General features: G+C 46.5%; 1 long non-coding RNA gene across 1 annotated transcript in view; it reads left to right on the top strand.

Moving 5' to 3' along the window:
• The first annotated feature begins 1,337 nt into the window (after nt 1-1,337).
• LOC144824677 (uncharacterized) overlaps nt 1,338-17,646 on the top strand; it is a 150,190-nt gene continuing 133,881 nt past the window's right edge. The window contains exon 1 of the long non-coding RNA XR_013609053.1: nt 1,338-1,995. This is a non-coding gene — a long non-coding RNA (uncharacterized LOC144824677). The remainder of the gene's footprint in view (nt 1,996-17,646) is intronic.

Here is a 17,646-nt window from a genome sequence, read left to right as displayed (position 1 = left end):
TGTACCCCAAGAGCTGAGGTGGGACACCATCTTGCCCAGCGGCATATTGTTGTTGTGGGGATGCTTAAAGTTCACACATAACTCAGAATTTAGCAAAGTGAATTCGACTATGTTAGACAGAACAAGTATTAAACAGAGGCACTGATTGATTTTCTCATTGTTTTCTACTGGTGCAAGTTGTGCTATCAGAATTTCCTTCCTTAGCTTGAAGAGTTGCGAACAATATGTATGAACTTTAGAGTTTAGACTTTTCAAACGCAAAAAGCAGGCGCTCGTCTCAGCGCTGAGTCAGAGCAGGCAGGTCTTCATGATACGGCCCAGAGTTCGCTTTGCACTAGAAGACTGCTGAAATGTTTCAGCCTTTCTTGCAAACGTGCAGTTGCGGACCACGGGCGTTGGCCTAAATATAGGCAAGGACAATGGGCTTCCGTTCTCACGTAACGTCACGGAAAAAGTCAGCGATGAGGAGGCTATTCAAAGACCGTGGAGTCGGCCCGGTGTCACTGCACCTGCTGTACGCTTAGCAGCTACGCCTTAGCACCTGTGCAGATAGATGACGGGGCTCGAGATCGAAGGCACATGCGTCAGACTTCTCCAGAAGTGCATCAGATGGACAGGGTCACACTCATCGCACCGCAGAAAAATCATCATATTGCACCGTACCAGGCAGTCGGTTGCACCGAACTTTTATTTCCTATATTTTAACAGCTGCAGTTTTCCTTTGAGGATTTTAAATGCAATATCGAGTACAGCATAATGTAAAAGAAAACAAAAAGAGTGCGCTGATCCACCTGGTTCTGCGGTTCCAATCTCACACGGCGCAACTAGAGAGAGCATTGATAATTTCACAGCGCCTGTGAGCGTTTGCAGCTGCATTCCCTTCACCTGTGCATGAATCTTGCAAGTGCATGGACTCGAAGCGCAGTTCTTAAGATTCATCACACGTGGTACAGTTTCCACCTCCTACACCCTTGCCTGAACCACGGACAAATACTTATAAAATCACAGCCCGGGGTCAAAAAGAGCGAGCCCCCAAAGCTTCGCCGCACGTGCTGCTGTGTTTACGTCCCGTGCTTCGCCCCGACAACTGGGGCGCTTTGCGAAGCCGTCCAGCTTCTCCACGCGCTCAGAGAGCTGACAGGTGCCTTTAGAAGGCTGACCTGTCATTCTTCCTCGAAGCTGGGTGGCGGAGCCAATGGAGTTTGGGGACTGACATAAAATGGGCGGAGTCAAGACGGAAGGGAACCAATGAGGATCAGGAAAGGGTGTTAGTGGCCGTACCCCGGTCAGCGGGGGGGATCGGGCGGGGTTGGAAGCGCTTCAGTCTCTCCTGAGCAGGCTGAGTGTAAAGGAATGATTGGGGAAGGCTGACCGGGGTAAGACTGGGACATTGCGACCGGCGAGACAGGAGCACGCACCGAGGAGCAGGGAGGCTTTTTGCAACAAGAAAGTGCCTGTGGAGGTGTGAACTCAGGGCAGGCATGAAGTAAATCTCAGCCTAGCACGCCGCTGACGGACAGAAGAGCCCGAAAGAGGGAACACCTCTGAGGGGGACAGGGGCACGCTGGCTGGCACCCAACTCACCTCTGGGAGACGCAGCTGGTTTAGGAACCTGGACCCACCGGAGGGGCTTTGGAGACTGCCCGGGGAGTCCTAGCCGCCTGGGAAGCAGTTGTGGAGTTTTTGCACCCGACCGAAAGCCCTGTCTGAAGGGGCACCGCGGGGGAACCGGTGCGCCCGAGGGGTCGGTGAAGCCTGGGCACCTGTCTGGGGTTTGTTTGCCCGCGGCAGGTTGGAATGAAGCCGGTGCAGGGCGCCGCCTGCGCTGGAAGCTGAAGCCCCGGGAGCTGACTTGTGTTTGGAGACCTTTACCCTTCGTGACCCTTCGCGCCAGGGCCAGCATGGAGCCGCAGGCCGGGCTCCGCCGCCTGCCACTGGCGCTCTTCGTCGTGCTGTGCGCTGCGGGGTCGGTTCTGCTTGCCTACGCCCAATCAGGTAAGTCCCTGGCTGTGCTGGCCTTTTATTGGTTGCTGCCCTGGCAGTGCCCTGGGGGGGGGGGGGGGTTGTCTGGCGCGCTGCTGTGGACCCTGAGTGCTGGCTCCGCGCGCCTCTTCCACTGGCTGCTCGCCACCAGGCTAGTGCCTAGAGTTGGGATAGTGACTCTGCGCGTCCGTGAACGTGCCCTGGTCTGTCCCTCCAAAAGAACCCAGGGCGCTGGGCTTTCGAAGACAGTGAGGAGGTACCCACTGGCCACCCCAAGGATACACCGGGCACTGCAACACTGCCCATTGTTTCTATCTTTGGGAGGGTCACTGTACGCTGATCAAGAGGAGTATTGTTGTTGTATCATTACGCGTCAGCATGGCCACTGATGTGCCAACAAGTACAACCGAGGTACTTCTGAACGGGGGCGGAGGGGGAGGGAGGCGTACTATGTCTGAGACTGTTAATTTTTTGGTAGGGAAGCTCATGTTGAATTCTTCTTTACAAGGAGGCTGACTGGGCGCTGCTGCGTACGATGGTGCCCTCTAGGCACTACTGAGCCTCGTAAAAAATACACTTGGCACTTCTGTCCTGAGGGGGCGGAGGGTGCAGCGGCTCTGCTGCCTCTGCCATAACAAGCGACGCACACTGCCCCTTGCTCCGTACCTTGGCTGCTTTTTGTTCCAACAGGACAATGGGCACTCCTGAACGGGATGCTACTTGCTGCTAACTTTGTCTTACCGGGACGAGGGAGGGGGGCGTACAGTGTGCACTGCATTATTAGGAAGCAGACTCTGGCTTCTCCTTTAGGGAGGGATGCACGAGGGTAATTACTGAAATGGGGGCGGATACTGTAATGTGTACACGGAGTGCGCATAGTGTACTAATTTAACAGTGGTGCATATAGGTGCAGCGGCACCGTGGACCCCTTGTATACCAGGGATGGCTAAGCTAGTCATTTGCACACGGTGGCAAACACAGGGAACTGCCATCCGCTGCGGAGCATAGGGGTCAGATCTGTTTCGGAAGATGGGTACCGGGCAGTGCTGTTTCACATAATGCACACTGATTACTGCTAGAGGGCACACCTGGCGCTAACTAGGCACATTGCGTACCACATTAACATGACGCATGTGCACAGTTGACAGTCCCAGCAAAACCCGTGCACTGTCTATTACTAGAACTGACGTTGCACGCTCTTCACCGCTATATCGGGGAGTAACTTGAACTTCTCCGTAGCCCAAAGCACACAATGGGCACTGTGGAGCAGCGGGAGACACTTACAGACTTTTTACACACTGCAGTGGGTGATAATTTCATTGTTACTGGAGTTAAGTGCTGGTACACTCCACGTAATGGGTGAAGTGCGCTTTACAACTGTTATGATTGATTAATTGATTGATTTACTTAATATGCACTTCTGCATTAGGGCATCAGCAGTACCAGCGGCTGGAGCAACACTTTGGAGCACTTCCCCTATGTGAGACACCTACAGACCTTTTACACACTGCAGTTGGAGATAATTTCATTGTTACCGGAGCTAAGTGCTGGTACACCCCACTTAATAGGCACTTCTGTATTACGGCATCAGCAGGACCAGCGGCTGGGTCAACAACAGTGAGCGCTTCCCCTGTGTGAGGGAGGGGTGGAGGATCGCACGGGAAGCTTTGCTGTAACATGGGCCGGAGCGGGACTGGGATTGCCCATACTGGCTATGATGGTTCTGCCACTGGATGGAGCCTCAGCCACAACGGTGTTCACTCTGGCGGGGGAAGTAAAACAACTCTCGCAGCATCACAGCTGGTCAATGTAAACACAGCTCCACGTTACTCACAATGCCTGTTTCTGCAGCAGGGGTCTGAAGCAACAGCGGCCAGCGGGAAAGGCGTGCAAGCACCACGCTCCCTGGCAGACTGCACGCGCTTGGAGGCTGCTGCTGTTCCCTTCGACCATAGCATGCCATAGAACATTTGACTGTAATAGTGGTGTACGAGACTGTTTGATATGGTGGTTTCCTTTGAGCGTGAATGCACTGTGGACATGAGGCCTTGGATTGTGGCACTGGCGCCTTAGACTTACACATCTCTTTTTAGAACGTTTTACCTGTCGCCTTTCAGGAAACTCTGCTTTTGTAGTCTTTTGACAAGCTACTTGGAATATTTGTTAACAATACCTGTTAACAATGTGTTAACAACTTAGTGTAAGAACACATTCGGTATTTTGCAAGGAACGTACATAAATAATAAATGATGTTTGTTTAGGGCGGGCATAGCCACATGGCCAATGGAGCATCTGCATGCTACTAGAGGAAAGGAAACAGCATTGCAACCACAGTTCATGAAAATAAGTGAATTGAGCGTTTTTTGGCACACCCTGAAATTGTGAGTTTTCAATTCTTTCCAGAAGACTTGTTTTGAGCATCACATACAGCCTTGGACTGTGGAAGTGCTGTCTTCAAATTTGGATATGTAGTGTGAAATGTGTGACATGTTGTCCTTCCACTGTGATGGTGCGTCCCTAGTCTGACGTGATCCTTTCTACTTCCGTAATCTTATGACGTCTTAAGCGGCAGGTGGGCATGCAGCTTTAGACTAACACAGTGGCAGTTGTGTACCAATCATCACTGGACATACCCTTCCGGTGCGTTTGGAGGAGGTCCTCTGTGCAGTGCACACAGTACATACGAGGCACCTGGAGAGGCAGAGCGTAGGCCCGATAATACATATTTATTTTTTGAGAGCTGCACATGTGACAATGCACACATGACATTTCGTACTTTCCAAAGAGCACCAACCGTCCTGGTCTTTTTAAGACCTCTTTGATGTGGATTTGTTTAACATTGCGTCTCGGCACACCCTGGAGAAGCCTTGTGGTTTGTGCTACTGTGGAGACATTTTCTATTTTTGCACAGATGTGTACATGTTAGAACCAACCACTGTATTTGCAGACCTCAAAGTATGTAGAAACATAAGAAGGAATGGAGGAGTTAAGGTGCTAGTTATTCATTTAAACTACAAAATCAAAGGTGCGATAGAGTAGCAAGGGCACCATCGGCACAGGTACAATGACTGCACATGGGTCCCCTGAGTGCTGTTTGGCCGGAAAAACAGAGTAATAATTGAGGTTCATAGGATTCCTTAGGCCTCGGTGCCCCTGTGCCACTGTACCTGCTGCACACCGATAGCTGTGCTCCTCCAGGACTCATTGATTTTAGCAGCAGGTGAGCTGGAGTGCAGCAGGGCCTGAACAGCGGCCCCTGTGTAGTGATTTGTTGTATGGGATGTGCGCGCACATGCCACATAGTAGTGAAGGCAGAGCGAGGCCTTGCGAGCCCCCATGCACTGTTGGTGGCACACACATGCAAATATGGAGGGGTAGCAAATATCCCAGTATAAGGACACAGTAAAAGTTGCCAAGAAGTGTGTGTTGGAGATGGAGACTTGGACATCAATACTCACTAAGGGCAATTGCAGGGAGATGCGTGAGGGATAAACACATTGTACCTATTCCAATTAGCTTACTTTCCAAATATTAAATAATGTAGGAAATAAATACCGCAAGCTCAGGCTAATGTACTTTTTTTCATTAATCTAAGAAATAATATGTTTTCACTTTTATTTCCGCATATTTCGTATGATTCGGTCGCAGATTTTTGGAAATATTTCTGAAACTTCTCACTTGATTTCCAGCAGAATTGGACTGCCTTTCTCATAGATGTTGCAGTAGTGCTGCAATATATATTGGGAGGTGGTCGCGTTACTGGATGGTACAGGCGTCTGTCAATTTTACACCCAGTGTGAAGAGCCCTCTTACAGAGTCGGGAGAGGCAGTGTAGCATTCCAAGGAGCCTTCGGCAAAGGGCATTCAGTAATCCCTAGAGATAACAGTGGTTGCCAAAATGTGACCTTACACATGACGGCAATACACCCCTGCAGAGGCAGGCCAGTGTGACATTGAGTGAGGACAGTGAATACAGAACCCTTGCTGTGCAGTGACGTATGAGTGAATGTGCATTGTAAGTTCAGGTCGACCATATTGGCCCTAAAATGAATATTGAACTAAAACAAATCTGCAGATTTTCGTCGATTAAAACTAAATGGAACACAATTACATAGTGGATATCCTGAAAATGTAGCATTGATCTAGACGTCCTAGGCCTGCGTTAGACACCCCTGCAGGAAACTATTCCACTGTGAACCCTACAACACGACTACTCATGGATTGAGGTCGTGTTGGAGAATGCCAGATGTGGAATGCACCCCGTTATCAATTCTGTTATATTAGTGCGATTCCTTCCAGAGTCACCTCGAGACTTATGCTTATCTGGGAGGAGGCGGGAGTACGTTCAGGGGCAACTGTGGGTAGAACAGGAGTGATAATGGGGGGCCCTGTGAGCCCGTCTCTAGTGAATAATGAAAACAAATGACACATACTACCGGTATATCAAGTACTACAGACACGTCTTCTCTGAACTATCAACTACTAAAATACTGTGCATTTGACTGTGTGTGTAAGTATTTATATAATATTAAACTGCTTAACTCCGCGTATATGTACATTGAGGATTCTTCAAGTTGGTAGGTGTGGCATTAGGAAGAGCAAATCTCTATCTATGTTCACAAGATTTGTGAAGTTGATATGTTTTGCGTTTTGCTATTCAGACATACAACCCGCTCAAAGCGCAGGAGCTGGCCGCTTCAGGACGCCGTGGAGACACTTATTCTCCGCACAGCCATCTGAAGTCTGCTCCGAGTGTAGTGCATTGACTGAGCGCTGCAGAGCGCTAGCTATTTCTGTAGCTTTATGATTTCAAATACCAAGCGTCTTCATTCACCCGCGGGTATGTTCCATGCAAGCCGAGTGAAGTAAGTCCTGACCTCCTCGTGGGCGCAGTTTCCCACCCCCTGTAAATATCCCTGCTTCCATATTTACCTCCCCGCCCGCCCGCGCCGTGCACGGTGACCAGCTGGGAAGGCTCTTTGGCCCGCCATGTATGCTTAGCTGATAGCAATTTCTAGCAGCCAGTCCACTGGGGTTTGTTTCGGCGTCAGTCACTGTCGCCCCGGCCAACGGGCATCGGTATGAAGAGACCTGCAGTGCTTGGAAACTCGGGGGAGGATTACAGTGAGCCGAAGCAGCAGCTACTGGTGCCTCCCCTCCCCCCCATGGAGGGAGGTCAGCGGCTCCCTCAGCACTAGCCTTCCTCCTCTCTTCCAGCCCTAACCTGGTTGCTTGCTCGAACGCTGTGCTCTGTAGTCCTGTTCTCTGCATGAAAACAGTAGTGCTGTGTGCAAAGGGAGGGTGTAAAGCAAGGGTCACGGCACAGGCCTCTCTTTGCACACGCAGGCACGTTTACATTCCCTTTGGTGTGTGAATATCACTTCTTTGTTGGAAAACGAGAAACCACGATACACTCTGCGCTTCTCGGCGCTACACCGGCACTCCACCTCTTTTCCCCTTTCGCAGGCGACAGCAGTGTGCTGAGCTTGTTTTGGGCCAAATGAGAAATTAAGTGCGGATAAGTAAACTGAGCTGCCAGAGGGCGACAAGATGTTGAGTGAATTGCTTTTAGATGAAACAAATTAAGGAAACGAGGGAAGACAATCTGCTTCTCGCATTATTAGACACGCTTGGAGTCCAGGGGATGGGGCATGTTTTGGTGATGCTAATTTCTGGAGGAGCAGAAGGGATGCGCCTTGTTTACTGGTCTGCGTGGTGTGTGGGGGTATGTGTTGGAAGTGAGCTCGGCTAGCCCCCCACCCCAGCTGACGGAAGGGGCTGGCTGCAGCCTTAGCAGGTTCCTCGCCTCCTTTGGCTCAGTCGCTCGCCATGCACCGCTGCCCTAAACTCGCATGTATATTTGTATTCCATTTTAAGACACCGAAGGCACTATTTAAGCCACCGGATACCGAGAAAATATAATGAGCGCACCTGCTAATCCACATTCTAATAAATAAGGCACTTGCCTTCTTTGCCGAGGGGATTTTTGGGTTGTGTTTTTCTTCCTAGGTACATTACCATGTGCTCAGCGTGACGACATTGTGTGGTTTTCACTTCGATTGTGTTACCTTCGTTGTTAACATTTGCATTTTCTCAAAACCTGACTCGAAAGCCACTTTGCATTGCCTGCGCAGGCAATGCTTTCACACGGATTGTGCAATTGGTCATACTGGTAGGACCGATTGCACAATCGTGTGGAAGCATTGAACCGCACACTGAACCTGCCTCTCTCGAGTGCTGCATCTACCCAACTCCACAAGATCCTGGTGGTATTTTTGTTGCACTCACTGCCCTAGCCTGCAATGCCCGCACTGGCACATGGTGTCGCCACATTGCTTTTACATGTTCAAGATTGTGCCTGTGAGGCCTGCAGAGGCACCGGTCCTTCTATATGTGGCAGTCTTTGGCAGCCACTGAGTTCTAAATATACATTGTGCCGATGAATGTGTGACTGCGGCGTGTTCCCCACGCGTGCACTTGCTTAGATGCACAGTCTCTGGAGGCGCAGCTCTTAGCCCCTCTCTGACTTTGATGCGATGCCGTGGGACCACAGAGAGGGCTCTGTGTGTGTGTTGTCCGGGGCAGCCTGTGACTGGTGCTGCTGTTTTCAGAGCGATGCGTTGGTTTGGGCCAAGTTTGTGTGTCATCGCTGCGCCTAGCACGGAACAGTGGAGCACTGTTATGGCTGAGTGCAGTTTCACACACATCAGACCCGGCTTATCGAACAGGGTTACGGGGCAATACCCACAGCATGACACCCTTAAATATTTAGGTTTTCATAACGCTCTGGCATTACAGCTGGAAACTATATATATATATATATATATATATATATATATATATATATATATATATATATATTCCTACTCTTTCGTTCTTTTTGTTTTGTAAGTAGGCCTGAAGGAATTGACATTTTTAACATTGCTTTTACATTGAGCTTCAATGGCACACTCAGTACCCAGGACACTTTATTTCGGCTGGCCTCTGTTTCCATTACCTTGCCTATTCTCTGCTGCTTCAATCACGGGTTGCAGCTTGCGTGAAGACATTTTCTATTCTTCCCTCTAATTTATATGTTTAATTTCTCTAAAGCCTGCTTCTGCTAGCTTTGCCTGCACTTCCCATCCCCGCTCGCAGATGAATCTGATATGGTTGACCGAGTGGACAATTGTACATTGGCCAGATTTATTTCTGAAAGGAAGTGAGGAGTCATCGATCCCGTGTCACTGGTGCATCCCAAAAGCGCAGACTATCTCTCTTTACAGCAGGCTCATCGCTCCCCAGAGCGAGCCAATCCCTTTATCCCTCTGCCCGGGGCAGCCGGGAGAGGGGTGCTCTTCGAACGTTCGACGACAGACCAACCTCTTTCATTCTGAACATCTATTGAGCCACGGCGAGGCATCCCATTGGATGTAGACTGCCTGGCCTTGCTGCTGGCGGGAGATAAGTGATCACTGGCTGGACCATATACTTTCCGATTCAGCAGCCTCGCTTTTTGTGGCATCTAAGTGGAAACTGGTACACTCGTGCATTCCAGCGCACCCACTCAGACAGGAGGCCCCTCGGCATCACGTGAGCGCCCAGGTGCCTGCACAGGACTGGCAGAAGGGCACTTGGGCAAGGCATATTTGCAACTGTGCTAACAGATAGGTGTGCATATGTGAAAGCTTTCTCTGTACAAGCAAACAAACATTGTGATCTTCAGTAATTAGAATGGGTAAATTACGGTCATTATTTTAATTAGTATTCATTTTACAGCTAAGGCTTCCCATCAGAAATCTTTTGATGCCTGTAACAGTCCCTTGTGCTCCCAGGTGCTGCTTAATGTTCACGAAAAAAATAACTTCTCTGCTCTGAGAACAAAAGCCCTTTCATTTTTTTGTCATCTTGTGCCACATTGAGAGCCTGGCGTTCTAAACATCTTTTAATGCTGAAAGTAAATGGCACAGGTGATTTTTCTGAAACGGCATGATTTCTAATTACATTCCGGATTTACATGGTATCGCTTTTTCAGTGGAGGTGACGATTAGCTATGAAGTATCGATGATGAGCACGGTGTAAATACAGAATGTATTGTTATTGTCGACTTTCAACTCTATCATCAATATCATTGAATCAAGAGAGGGGCATCAACACACTGCTGACTTCTGAGACCACCAGGATTCTAGCAGGCTGATGCTCTTTCATCACTTTGACCGTGGAGGGAAATTGATGTGGGTACGTGTTAGCCAGGAGTGTCTGTCTTACACAGGCCTAATCATCTCTCTTATTCATTCTTGTATCTGTGGCCTCTCTATTCAGAGGCATTAATCACATTTGTCCAGTGTTTTCTGGTCTCCTGCTGCTCATGTAAAACTTTACAATTTCTATATGCAAATTAAGCTAATGTGTAATTTATGGACACAAGGTTAAATCAGGCCAATTAATTATGAGTTTTTGAGGCAATGTTGAGCACCAAACAATCCATTTTTTGATGTTGCTTTGTATTCTTATTCATTACATAACATGCAGCTAAGGTAAAGAATTTGCCACAAGGCTCGCCCCCAATGGGACTGGCCACATGTATGTGGGGCAACGGCGGGAGTGGGTGTCCTTTTCGGATGTGGTGGGCCACAAGGAGGTTTCCCTTGGGTTGAGGGAGTGGCCCACTGCACTGTATTATCCAGCCCTGCCAATGTCGCAGGTCTTGTGATTGTAGTGTGGCAGTGGGCGGGACCAAAGAGGTGAGATAGGGGCTCAGTCTTTTCCTTCACTATTGCATCTCACCCAGGAGACCTCCCAGTGCTATGCTGCAGCCGGAAATCCTTCTTGCCCACCCACCCTTCCCTCTTCCTTGTCTTTTTGATTGGGCTGAAAATAATTTACTGTTTGTTTCTAATGTGTTCGTGATTAAACTTGCTAGTGTTTTTATAACCTTTCCTTTGCCTTCTTAGGTTCGATCAAGTATTGCAATTTCGTTTTGTCCTATTGGGGTGAGGTGATTACATGGTTGGCAGGGATTCTTCAGGTCACCCTTGCAAGTCACTAAGTAATATACTCTAGACATCAGTGTCAGTGGGACCTCAAAGAGGTGTGTTTGCAGAATTCGGTAGAGAAGCTGCAATTGGAGGAGTTGGAATGGGCGCTTACGCAGCTCCAGCCTAAGTAAACAAGTGCTTGGCACTTTTCGGATACTTCGGCCCTCTGGGGTTGGGGGTGCTGTCTGCGCCACGGGATCAAGGCATGGCCTGGTTGGACGGGCTGGCTCTCCAATGGGCGCCCGAGGTGCGACTGATCTGGGGTGAGTAGGCCTTCCGCTTTGAGTTAAGATCTACCTCACAGAAGCAGAATTTAGGAGAGGCTTAGGGATTTTCAAGCAAGAATGATAACCTCGAAATGGGCAGGGGTGATACCTGCACAGGCCAAAAATGAGCTCACAAAAGCAAGTTGCTGGGGTGGTAGACGGGTTAGGTGACTCAATGATTAGCTGACTCTGTTGAAACATTTGGAGCAATGTAAAGTCATGTAAAAATATTGGTTTGAACTGTGATGGAAAAGTTTTTTCCAAGTTTGGTTTAGAAATGTAAATAAAACATGGCCTGAGAAGTTTGCAACCTCTAACCTGAACAAAAGTTGCATCTAAGGCTGTCTCATTGGGACAGGTACACTGGTTGAGGGGTGGGGAGCGTAGACTTATCTGGTTTGGTTGACCGTGCAAAGAGGAACTCTTTGTGTCCCGTCAAATATAACCCTATTGTTCCGGTTACTTTATACTTGGTTCCTACTGATATTTTACCTGGTTTTGGGATTGGGGCACACATCATTCTTATTGCAGAAAAAAATAACCCCAAAACATGAGATCTGAGCTTCAGTCAAAGAAAGTTTAGAGACACCCACTTTCATTCTGTCACACTATTGTTTTCAGAGAAAGCCAGAATGTGCTGCTTTCTAAAAGCCCAGAGTGGCGCGTGCCTTGAAGCATTGTCTGAGACTATTAATTAAAGGGTAAAACTGATAGAGTTTACCAATGGCATCATACTTCACTAAGCAGACATTGAATTAGGGACATGTCTGCAAGTCTTCTAGACTTTTCGAAATGCATTTCTTTTACGCACCCTATTGATGATTTTCATCCTGTGATCTAGGTCATGTTTTTTCAGTATATTGCTCTTATCATTTCTTTATAAAAGCCTGTAATGTCTCTTCTCAAAGGTCTTTAAAAAAACAGAAGCCCGTTTTTTAGACCGGAAGTTAAGTACTCATCTAAAAAAGTCTACAAACATTTTCAGGAGTCGGATCTATTTTCTGGTAATTCACCCAGAGTGAAATATTTACCAGGAAAATCGTGTGTTTATGGTGTCTGACAAAACTCAGAAAATATGCAGGCCCTGAATGCTCCTATTGCCATCTCCTACCTTCTAAGCTCTCCCTTCCGTGATCACCAGGCTGGACAAGCACCCTAAGACTTAGATGTTTTTGTCTTTGAAAGAATTTAAAATAAATATGAAAAAACTATTTAGCAATTCGACCGAAGTTTCCCTGGGAATAGCAGAATACATTTTAATCACCAAGTGTTTGGAAAGTAATTTTTTTATCAGTTTTTGTCACTCGCTAATTGTAAGACAAGGGGACTGTTTTCCTTATTGAGTAGTGAAAATTCCTACACAGGATGTGAATGGAAGTTACATGGACCTAGGTGTGCTTTAAAAAGCTTTAGCACACCAAGGTACGCAAAAACAGTAATTTACATGGGCAAAATCGACCTACTGAACCACAGAATCAGGACGCGTGTAATTTCTTTGTTGCCATGTGTATTTTTGAAAGTGGAAACTTTGCAGTGTGGGTTTTCTGCATTCACAAAAGCGGAAAACTCAGGAATGACCTTTCTGGTAGCGGCACATTCCACAAGTAAATGAATACCCCCAAAAACTCAGAACTTTGTGGATGTTCACAAACTAATTACCAGTAGTTTTCTTCTTAGGAAAGGCATGCATATTTGGGAGAGGGAACCCCCTTATTTTATTGGAAGTAGATTTCCAGGAATTCTTCAGTGATTCTTTGTGAAAGTCAGGAAAGTGGAACATTTGCTTCAAATATAAGAATAATACCAGAGGAGAAAGTGTGTGATTTTTTTTCTTCCAATCTGTTTGTGAATCTGGACATCTTTGGTTTTGCTGGAAGATAAGGAAGGTGTAACTAGGCCTAAGTGAATTTACAATAACACATGCATAATTCGCATAATTTTAGGAATTTTGTATTATGTTTGTTATGCAAAATTCTAAAAATTGTCATTACACTGCATCGCATAATTACCCACCATTCATGGTAAACATTAACATTGAATGCTCCGTACGTGGTAAAAATTTACCGCAAATTTACCGGAACAACAGAATGTGAGAGTAATGTTCTCTGCGCTTTTGTTTTTTTGCGTGAAAAGCATCTTCGTGCTGAAAATTGACAAAGGGATGAATTTTGTGATAAAATATAGCACTATATAATATGCTTCATATAATTTCACTGACATTTAGCAGAATTGTGGGAAGGTAAATGACACACAGCCTTCGTTGTGCCATTACCACTTGTAAGCTTAAGGTGGGTGGTCCTTTACCTAGAAGAATTCTTGTTCATCTCCACACAAATCCTTTGGGCAAAAACTCCCTCTCGAACTAATAAATGTGGATCATTAATGTTGTTGTAATTCCTCGAGATCATTAATCATGTTCTGTCAGAAAGATTATGATTTCATTCTGCTCCATTACTGAGTTGGGGTAACTGCTGTTTATTGAACGAAAAATGCTACCTGCTTTGAGTAGTGCCCACTATGTGAAGTGAAATTCATAATTTATGTTCGGACATAGGCTTAATATTCACAGACTGTAAAAGAGAGTCTAGTGCACCTACGTAATGTCTGTCTGGGTAAGGCCTTTTTCTAGATTCATAAAAACTTTCTAAAATGTCAAAATATAGCAAGGCAGCATATTCAGGGGTGCCCCTCTGTTTCTTCTGCTCCATCTAGACCTTGGCTCTTCTGCAAAAAGTAATTTGTTTGCCAACTATAACAGGGATTCACCAGATCGTGCTTGCAGCAGGGCCGGACTGGGAACCGAACTTGGCCCTGGCAAAGAGCTCAGCCGGCCCCCCTGGGATTGGCTGAGCGGTTTGGCAGGGCCAGTTTCGGTCGATTTTGTTACAGGGACTGATTTTGAAGTTATGCTGCAAAACGGCCGTGTAACAAAAACGCCCCCCAGGGGCCCAAAATCGGCCCCCACTCTAGCGGCCAGCCGGGGAAATGCCCTGTGCCCGCTATGGCAAGTCCGGCCACAGTGGGCAGAGACTGTGGGAAAGCGTTTATTGTGGGAATATACACACGGTAGGACTGGAGCAGACCATAACCACGGAGACCAAAATAGAAGTGGCCCACATTAGCTAATCAGATAGCTAAAAAGTGGCACATGTTTGCAATTTAAGACAGTTTTGAACTTGTAAAGATGCGCTGTGTAAGTGGTTTGAAAAGCATGGAAGACTGCATGGATTTGAGCTTGCATTGAATTGGCCAAGACCCAGCAGACCATAAAACAGGCTCAGAAACAGCCAAAACACTGTCCAGATACTGACAAGTCAGAGTAGCCCTTCAAGCACTGCCTGATTGCCTTATAGGCCTCTCCCACCTTGATATATTAATCTTGCAGGCCTCCTCCACTCGGTTTTCACACCAGTATTAAGACTCCATACCGTGCACTTAGATTATACTATTGTGCCATGCTCCATGGATAGGATGACCATATGCCCAGGGTCAGACTGGGACAAATAAATAGTCCCAAGAGCCAGAATAAAAGTGACCTTCAGTAACGAACAAGATGGCTATAAAAGTCGCCCACGATTACAAATCAGGTTAGAATTGAAATTGTGAAGACATGCAGCATTGTGCTTTTTTAAGGTAAATGAGACTGCATATATTTGTGCTTGTTGCTTGCAATGTTTGTGGTGATATCAGGGAAATTAAAAGTAAAAATAAGCCCACCTAGCCATAAAACAGGCAGACAAATTGCTAAAGAAACAGCCCAAGCACTGACTGACGTGTCAGACCAGCCCTTCGGGCCCTGCCTGATTGCCCGGTGGGCCAGTCCGACCCTGCATAGATCTGGCATTTGCTATAGCAATCCAAGTTTCTCATCTACTGTCTTGGTGTCTGACACTTTTCTCCAAAGATAATACATCTCAGATTTGGAGGAGTCATTGGGTGTGAAAGAGTACATTAGTTTAATTGTAAATGCTCACAGTTCCACTGGCCGCCTCTTGTACATCGCATCTTGCACAGAGCCTAAATGCTTTAGACTTTCTTGCTGTGGTGCCTCGCATAATTCAAGCAGCATAACCAGATTTAAAGAGGGATCCTCCTGATACAAGAATGCCCAAAACCTAAGCCTAGGCCTACTGTCTTTCCTGTGGGTATTATCACAACATAAGTAAGGTGCAGGCAGTATTTAATAAATACACTATTTTGCACTGTTTTCCTTTACCGGGTTTTAAGAGATGTGCCTTTCATTAGGGGTGTGCGAAATTCACATAATTTCATTTTGTGTAAACACATGACATTTTGGAAAAAATTCTGATTGGCTGATGCGAGGCCCAAGCCAGGCAGAACCTACTCCTCCCATCAGGGGTCGGTGATTACACTCACTGTGTAATGTACGCTCATAATTAGGTAGCTTGGCATAGAGCAGATAGGCTTATCACAGAGGGAATGGGTAAAGCATTGGCACAGCACCCCGCACACAACATATACACTGAGTGTCACAAAGTAGACTTCACACTTTGTGTATGTAAATAAAGTTTACATTAATTAATACAACGTGATCATCACGTATTTCTGGGCATAAATCACACCTATAAATATAGCTAGCACTACTAGGCGCACCGTGTTATCAGCAGTATGCACTTTTGGGAAAGGTATTACTTTAGACTCTAGTACCCATATGCGATGCAAAACGTTGTCAAACTTAGGCTCACCTTGGCAATTCTTATAATTCAATAGCACATAGTTATAGGGTACACCCCAGGTCACAACAATATAACATTTTAGCAGTGCTGCAGGCCGAGGCTGCACAGGTGAAACCAATGTCAAACGTATGTTCTTCTGGCAAGAAATCAAGGCTAAACCGCGGGTGAGTGTTATTAATTACAGGCAATATGCAAACTGTTACTCCCACTTCCACACATACACTCACTCAGCACAGATACGAGGTTCAATGAATATCAGGCAGGTCCATACGGAAGGCGCTCTTACACATATGTCCACAGCACTGTAATGTGAAGCAACTGATACCCAGCAGGTCAATTGACAGCACACTGCACACCCCGTGGACCAAGCCTCCCTTCATACTCCAACTCACGTGGCCGAAGTACACTTAGGGTCCTAGGGTCACAGGGAATTAGGTGGGGATAGGTAGCTGGACTAATTAGGAGGCAGTCATAAAATGGGGGTTTGACTACCACTCTGGAATTCACCCACAAGATGCATAGCAGAAGCAGGCTGAGCGCAATAGTAAGTCACTCAAAAAGGGTTCCAGAAGGGCCTTATGGCACCAGCTCAGTTCTGCAAAGCATAGGGTGTGGTGGGTCACACAGTCTATTCAAGAACGGCGCACAGTCCCTCTAATGTGCAGTAATCCTCCTTGAGTACAATAGATTCCCCAGGCAGTGTGCACCAGGCAGTTCTAGGTTCTCCGGTCCTACTTCCTACCTTTAACGTGCTACCCCTCGTGTGCTCATTGTCTAGATTTACAATGTAGCTGCCTGTAAAATGATTAACTTTGTCCGCCTGCACCTTGAAGGTAAATTGAGTATTAATTGCCACGTAGCCCGACATGGAACTGATCCTTTTGAGGCCAGAGTGTAGCCTTTTGATTTCATTGAGGCTTATTAAGGTATGTGATTGTTAGGTTTAGAGATGAAGGACATTACAAGGCTTGGGAAGGACACTGTAGTCCGATGAGTGACACGATTTCGAACCAGGTCTTGCAAACTCGAACATTACTTAATAGTGGGCAATAGCCATACAATTTAAAGAGTACTAAATAAGCAAAAATGTCACCTGGTCGCTGAAATTGAAAAAAACTTTTTTTATTGTAAACAATATGGCACTCAGTCTTTCTTCACTGTTGAAGATCCAAGTGTATTTAAATCCTGGTGTAACTGACCCTCGCATTAGCATATGATTAAGACCCATCTGGGGGTCAAAACGCGTAATGCTTTACCTGCTGAAAAATACATTTACTTAACTTACGTCTGACTGGAGGGTTTGTTTTCGCTCTGTGGAAATTGCGTGAATGTTTTGTGTTGTGTATGTTGGTTAGAGTCCCAAAACGCGTTTTCCCTATTCATTCTTCAATAGAAACTTTAGACACTGTTACAGCCTAAACCATTGAACGGATTTGATCCAAATTTGGCAGAATGCTAAATCTTGATCCAGAAAGAGTGCTTCTTGTAATTTGGTTTAAATTCATTCAGTAGTATTGAGCAATCAAAACTCAAAATTTTTATATATGTGGGGACTCTGTCACTGTGGATCTGACGGATCTCCAGCTGAGATATGATTGGCTGCCACCATATCAACAAAGAAGTGGTGGTAGCCATCTTAAGACTGGGAACTCAGAAACAAGTCCTAAAAAAACTGAAAAAAGT

Source organism: Lissotriton helveticus, chromosome 3_1 (assembly GCF_964261635.1).
Source record: "Lissotriton helveticus chromosome 3_1, aLisHel1.1, whole genome shotgun sequence".
NCBI lineage: Eukaryota > Metazoa > Chordata > Amphibia > Caudata > Salamandridae > Lissotriton > Lissotriton helveticus.
The sequence above is the reverse complement of the archived record's forward strand: the minus strand, read 5'-3'. Positions and strand labels throughout refer to the sequence as shown.